Source organism: Apium graveolens, chromosome 8 (genome assembly GCF_009905375.1).
Source record: "Apium graveolens cultivar Ventura chromosome 8, ASM990537v1, whole genome shotgun sequence".
NCBI lineage: Eukaryota > Viridiplantae > Streptophyta > Magnoliopsida > Apiales > Apiaceae > Apium > Apium graveolens.
Genome location: NC_133654.1, coordinates 201,360,047 through 201,367,749, shown reverse-complemented (window position 1 = coordinate 201,367,749; position 7,703 = coordinate 201,360,047). Strand labels below are relative to the sequence as shown.

Sequence of the window (7,703 nt, the reverse complement as noted above, 5' to 3'; positions counted from 1 at the left end):
ATTCTCTCTCTTTATTTAATTTCCAAAAATTAAATTCTTAATTAATAATATTAAGAACTTTTCTTAATTAATTTATAATCAATTAAATCTCATTTAATCAATTATTAAATTTGCCAATTAATTATTTATTTCATAAATAAATAATTATTAGCCATTATTAATTAATTCCTCCACCATTAAATCATTCTCTTTTTATGGTGTGACCCTGTAGGTTCAATATTAAGCCGGTAGTAGAAATAAATAATAATAAAACTATTTTATCATTATTTATATAAATTCTCTAATTTATTAAATATGATTAATTAATTAATCACATTTATTCTACATCATGAGGGATACTTCTCAGCATATCGCGACTATCCGGATAATACGAATTCACTGCTTAGAATACCAAGAACCTATTCAGTGAATAGTTATCGTACAATAAACTCCTTCTACCCTACAATGTCCCGATTAAATACAAGGCATGGATCTCGTGTCAAGCCTATCTAATTCAATCACTTGCTTACCATTTACTATGCGTAGTTCTATGCAAATTAGAAACTCCTTTCTAATTTCATTCACTCTGGCCAGAGATTCCTGAACTAGCATAAGTGGATCAACCTTGAACATTCGCTTCCTTCACTGGAAGGGGTATATCCTTTATTGATCATACACTATCTTCGTGTACAAATTCCTATACCCAGTAGAGCCCTAATAATTGTCCCTGGAGACTAAGAACTAAACCAAAGCATAGTTCAGTGTACACAAGATGACTATGATGACCTCAAGTCTAAGGATACTTGTACAACTATCACTATGTGAACAACTGCTGACACGTGAGTGAACTCCATCAGTTGTTCAGCTGGGCGAGTCATGTTCAGTGAACTTATTCTATAATAAGCACCTACATACTAGCTATAGTGTCACCACACAAATGTCTATGAGAACAGACATCCTTCATAATGAAGCAAGCATAGTATGTACCGATCTCTGCGGATTATTAATTACCAGTTAGTAATCCTACGACCAGGAACTATTTAAGTTTAGAGTTATCATCTTTTAGGTCTCACTATTATGATCTCATCATAATCCATAAAAAGTTTTACTCTAAACTATGGTATATCTTATTTAAACACTTAAATAGATAAAGCCCGTAATAAAAACAAAAACAAGTCTTTTATTAATATCAATGAAATCAAAACAGATTACACAGGAAGTTATTCCTAAATCCTAATACATGATTGGACTTAGGACATATTCCTTTCAATCTCCCACTTGTACTAAAGCCAATCACTCTGGTATCTAATACCCATCTTGTCTTTATGACGATCAAAGTGACTTTCATAAAGTAGCTTTATGAGTGGGTCTGCTATGTTGTTATGTGTGTCAACTCTAATTCAATACAACACAAGAAATATTATCGCGCTCCCACTAACCCTTTTGTAGACACATGGTTCATCTACGTTTTTCATAAAACCAAACTCTTTGATTGTCTCATCAAAACGGATGTTCCATCTACGAGAAGCTTGCTTTAAACCACATATGGTTCGCAGCAGCTTACACACTAGGTTTTCATTTCTCTTGGAAAGAAAACCATCTGGCTATTTTCCAGATATCATAGTCGTAGTAAGCAGCATTCGCAAGCAAAATCTGAACTGATTTTAACAGGGCTACAGGTAAAAGGTTTCATCAAAGTCAATCCATTGCCTTTGTTTGAATCATTTTCCCAAAAGCCTGGCCTTAAAGGTCTCCACCTGGCCATCTGCTCTAATCATTCTTTTGTATCCCGTATACATAGATTTCATTCTAGATTTCATGGCACTATGCCATTTCTCTGAGTCAACACTACTCATAGCCTCATTATAGGTCACAGGGTCGTCATTATCAATGATCGACAACTCATTGTCATTCTCAATGACAAGGCCATATTACCTCTCAGGTTGGCGAGACACTCTCCCTGACCTACGAATGGGCTGTTCCACAGAAGGTTGTTCAGTCAGAACAGGTGTTTCCACTTGATCCGTAGTAGTTTTTGCTTCTTGAACTTCATCAAGTTCAATTTTGCTCCCACTATTTCCTTCAAGGATAAACTCCTTTTCCAAGAAGGTAGCATGTCTGGAGACAAAAACCCGATGATCGGTGTAAAAGTAATACCCTAAAGTCTCTTTAGGATATCCCACAAAACTACATTTTACGGATCGATATTCCAGCTTATCTGGGTCAACTTACTTGACACAAGCTGGACATCCCCAAATCTTAACGTGTTTAAGACTCAGTTTCCTTTCTTTCCATATCTCATACAGAGTTTGAGGAACAGATTTGGAAGGCACCTTATTCAGTAAATATGCTGAGGTTTCCAATGCGTAACCCCATAGGAATACTGGAAGATTTGCATAGCTCATCATGGACCGAACTATGTCTAACAAAGTTTGATTTCTCCTTTCAGATACCAATTTGGAGGCGTCCACTGGGAGACTATACCATTTACTTTGAGATAATCCAGAAACTCTCCATTCAAGTATTCACCACCTCGATCTAATCGAAGAATTATAATACTATGTTTGGTTTGTTTCTCCACTTCATACTTATACTCTTTGAACTTTTCAAAGGCTTCAGACTTGTGTTTCATCAAACACATATCCGAATCTAGATCTATTATCCATGAAAGTAATGAAGTATGAAAATCCACCCATGGCTTGCGTAGACATTGGTCCACATACATTTGTGTGTACCAGTCCTAGCAAATTTGCAGCCCTCTCTCCATGTCTACTAAATGGAGACTGCAGTGCCACAATGAAGTAAGATTTTCATCATCCCTTTTCTTTTATTAGTTTGTTCAATCTGAAGTAAATTATGTCACATTTATACAGACCATTATTTAAAGTACCACGTCTATAAAGAATATTATCTCTAAGAATAGAACATTCATTATTCTCAATAATAAATGAAAATCCAGCCAAGTTTAACATGGGAATAGATATAATATTCCTCACAATCGAGGGAACAAAATAACAATTTAAAACAATAGTCTTACCCGTAGGCATATATAAATGAAATGATTCTACATCTTCAGCAGCAACTCTTGCTCCAATTCCCATCAGTAGAATCACCTCCTCTTCTTTAAGAGTCCTACTTCTCCTTAGTCCCTGCACCGAATTGCAGATGTCAGAACCATAGGCGGTATCTAATACCCAAGTAGAAATTTGGCATAATGACATATTCACTTCTATCATGAACATACCTGAATCAGAAGCGGTAGTCTCACTACCCTTCTTCTTCTTCAATTCTGCAAGGTAAACCTTGCAGTTCCTCTTTCAGTGCCCCACCTTGTTACAGTGAAAGCAAACAACTTTGCTCTTGGGGTCTTCAGCTTTTGGTGGAACCGGCGTTTTCTCACTTACTTTCTTCTTCTTGGAAGGGTTCCTCTTCCTTTTCTTAGGATTGGAACCTTCACCAATTAGAAGAACAGAACTCTTCTTAGGGGGAAAATTCGATTCCGCAGTCTTCAACATGTTGTGGAGTTCAGGCAGGCTGACATCCAACTTATTCATGTGAAAGTTCATAACAAACTGCGAGAACGAACTCGGAAGCGATTGCAAGACCAAGTCTTGGCTCAGCTCCCCATCCATGGCAAAACCAAGTTGTCCAAGATGTTCAATCAAATTGATCATCTTAAGTACATGGTCATTCACAGATGATCCCTCAGACATCCTACAACCGAACAACTCCTTCGATATCTCATATCGAGCTGTCCTCCCCGCCACATCATACAACTCTTGTAGATGCATGTGGATAGTGTGAGTATCCATATGCTCATGTTGCTTCTGTAGCTCAATGTTCATGGAAGCTAGCATGATGCATTGAGCAACATTTGCATCATCTATCCACTTACGATACACAACATGTTCATCATTATGCGCATCGCTAGCAGGTTCAGTAGGCTTAGGTGAGTCAATCACGTATTCCAGCTTCTCAATCCTGAGAACAATTCTCAAGTTTCGAAGCCAGTCAGCATAATTAGGACCAGTCAATTTGTGAGCATCTAGTATGCTCCTGAGTGATAGTGCAGAAGACATAATATAGTAAATCTGTAAATGATAAACACATAACAACACTTAGCAAATATTCAATTTCATTTCAAAAACATTATACGAATTGGGTCTTTATTCATAAGTGGCTCCCACTAGTTTATCTAATTTATTCAACCCCCTACGTGAAAAATTAAGCATTCATAATGCTAGTGGGAATAGGGATCTTACATTCCATTACACAACCCCGGCTGTAGCACGAACCGCCATGTAATGTTCAATAGGCAGACAACTCTTGTCAATTACATCTTATGTTATTCCCTAATCAAACTTTAGCCTCTTGAATAATTGAGTCTCGGCTGTTGATAAGTGGCATTTTATACCACTTAGAACGTCTTAAAATGGCTTAAATTGGTGTCTTGAAATCAAGTATTTTGTGTATTTGATGCGTTTTTCTAGTGTTCATGCATTTCAGGGTATTAGTTGCATTTCGGGGGAGGAATCATCAAGAATAAGCCTTGGCATGTGTTCACCATTGCGAGAGGAAAGGAACGGGCAGATTACGGCGAAGAAATGGAGCAAACTTGGATTTTTTCCAGTAGAGGCCTGCGCGCCCGCGCAGCTATGCTGAGCGGCCGCGCAGGGTCAGGAATTTTGCTGAATTATTTTAGACTTCTACTTCTGTTTGGCTTCCAACTTCTATGTAATCTGAGTTTTATGGGACTATTATATAAGTAGATTTGAGACGTTTTCAGAGGGGGGATTAAGAAGAAGAAGATTGTGTTTTACGCAAGAAGCGAAGGGGATACCAAGGAGAAGACCTAGAAGCACAGAACAACTCCGAAAAAGAAGATCTTGTTTTCAACTTGTGATTCTTTGAATTAGTTGTAACTTTGGATGCTCGTTTTCGTTCTTGTTGAACCTAGATCTCGTTTATTCGTACTTTGATTATTATTTAGTTTATTAAGTCCTTGTTTATACCATGCTTTCATTGGAACCCATGGTGACGATGAGTTCGATTATGGGCTAATCGTTGTCATGGAATTCTAGCGGATTTACTTATGGATTTTAATAATTAATTGTTTCGATATCTTGGTGTGTGGTGATTGTATGATATCCTAGTATTGGTTGTGCTTATTCGTCTTATGTGCGTAGCTAACATATAAGATAGTGTGTTAATCTCTATTGAAGCGACAGTGAATATAGAGGTTTAGAACTTGCCATGCTAGCATAGGTTCATGTATGTGTATGCATGATTCGTAGGTAACTCTAACCGTTTTACTTGCCCTATGTAATCAAGATAGATAACTTGTTCTTAAACCGTTATGTTGTCAAATTCTATAGACATATAGGGTCTCAATATAATTGGTGCCTATTCAGCTTCTATCTCTTTTATGGATGTCTGGTAGAATGGTACTCGTGCAACGAAAGTTGGCGTTTATCAGTTTCGTGTTATCTGATTAGTGTCCTCACCATCACATGCTAAGGTTAAAAACAATAAGGCTATTGAATGAAGTATATAATGAAGTTAGGATCCCATGTTTGTCATATATAGTAATTCAACCTCAATTCTCTTAGTTAATGTTATTTAGTATAATCTCTTAGTCTAATAAAAACCCAATTTGTTATTTATCTTAGCATTGAGCGATAACCATACATTGTTGCATAGGTGCATAAATTGAACTTAACCTAAACCAGTCTCTGTGGGAACGAATCTGATTTATATCTTATACTAATTACGAACGCGTATACTTGCGTGAATATTAGCGCGTGTTTTCGCCCTAACAAGTTTTTGGCGCCGCTGCCGGGGACTCGGTGTTAATTTTTAGATTATGTGCTTATCATCAGTGGTCGTTAAAGTTCACTGACTCGGATTCTTTTACTTTCACGGTTTATTTGTTTGTGTTTCAGGTACTCATTACAATGGGAGATCCAGCAGCACGAACGAAAGCCTTGATGGATTTTTCTCAACCCAAAATCAATGACATTCAATCTAGCATTGTCCGACCAGCTATCACAGCTAATACCTTTGAGATCAAGCCTGGCATAATTCAATGGGTACAGACTTCAGTCCAGTTTGGGGGTTCTCCAACGGAAGATCCCAATACACATATTAGGGATTTCATTGAAATATGCGACACCTTCAAGTTCAACGGTGTTTCCGCAGATGCTGTGAAGCTGAGACTATTCCCATTCTCTTTGAGGGACAAGGCTAATAGCTGGTTACACTCTCTACCAGCTGGTTCGATTACTACTTGGGAAGATCTTGCTCAGAATTTTCTTACTAAATTCTTCCCTATGGCGAAGACAGCTGCAATGAGGAATGCTATTACTCAATTTGCGCAGCAAACGGGAGAATCGCTAGGTGAAGCTTGGGAGCGCTACAAGGAGATGCTTAGGAAGTGTCCTCATCATGGAATTCCTGATTGGATGATCATCACTTATTTTTACAATGGGTTGGGAGCACAGTCCAGACCCATGCTTGATGCAGCATCAGGCGGAGCAATATGTGCAAAGAGCTATGAGGAAGCTTATGATCTAATTGAACTGATGGCTGCTAATAAATATCAGTATCCAACCCAGAGATATCCACAGGGCAAGGTAGCAGGAGTTCTTGAAGTGGATACAGCTACAACTATCACTGCTCAACTAAAGGCGTTGTCTATGAAGATCGATTCTCTGGCTAACTATGGTGTTAAGCAGATAATTAGTGTTTGTGAGCTGTGTGCAGGTCCGCATGCGACAGAGCAATGCGCTATATCTAGCAACTCAGCTCAGTTTGTGAGCAACTTTCAGAGATCGCAACAACCAGTTCCAGACACTTATCATCCTGACAACTGGAATCATCCTAACTTCAGCTGGAGCAACAATCAGAATGTGATGCAACAGCCGTTCCAGCCGTTTGGAAATAAGCTGTTCAACTCTCTTGGTTTTCAGCAACAACTCCAACTTCAACAACAAACTCATGATGCAGGTCTATCTTCGAATGAAAAATCTGAATTAGAGGAGTTGAGGCTTATGTGCAAAAACCAGGCTCTTATATGCCAAAGCCAAGTTGTTTCTATCAAGACTCTGGAGAACCAAATAGGGCAAATTGCTAATGCCTTATTGAATCGACCACCAGGAACGCTTCCTAGTGATACAGAAGCCAATCCAGGAAAGAGGGAAGTTGAGGAACATGTGAACGCCATCACCTTAAGGTCTGGAAAGGTCGCAAGCCCCCAAATTCAGCAAGATGAAGAGCCTGAAAAATCTCAAGATTCAGAAAATGCAGTTGTGGCTGAAGAAGATGTGCAGAAGGAAGTAGAGGTGGAACCAAGGAAGACTACTGTGGAACACACTCCTCCTGAGGGTAATATAGGGGAGAAACAGATCTATCCTCCACCTCCTTTTCCTAAAAGGCTGCAGAAGAAAAAGCTGGATAAGCAGTTTGAGAAGTTTCCGGAGGTGTTCAAGAAACTTCATATCAACATACCTTTCGCTGAAACTCTTGAACAGATGCCTAGCTATGCGAGGTTTATGAAAGGTATTCTCTCTCGGAAAGTGAAGCTCGATGACTTAGAGACCGTTGCTCTAACGGAGGAATGCAGTGCTGTGCTGCAACAGAAGTTGCCTCCGAAGCTTAAAGATCCTGGAAGCTTCACTATTCCTTGCACCATCGGAAACTTGTCGTTCGACAAGTGTTTATGTGAT

The 7,703-nt window shown here is 38.7% G+C and overlaps 1 non-coding gene across 1 annotated transcript; it reads right to left on the bottom strand.

The window, feature by feature from the left end:
• Positions 1–6,323: 6,323 nt before the first annotated feature.
• LOC141681156 (small nucleolar RNA R71) lies at positions 6,324–6,430 on the bottom strand. The gene has a single exon (XR_012558598.1). It is a non-coding gene; the product is annotated as a small nucleolar RNA R71 (small nucleolar RNA).
• Between the last annotated feature and the right edge of the window lie 1,273 nt (positions 6,431–7,703).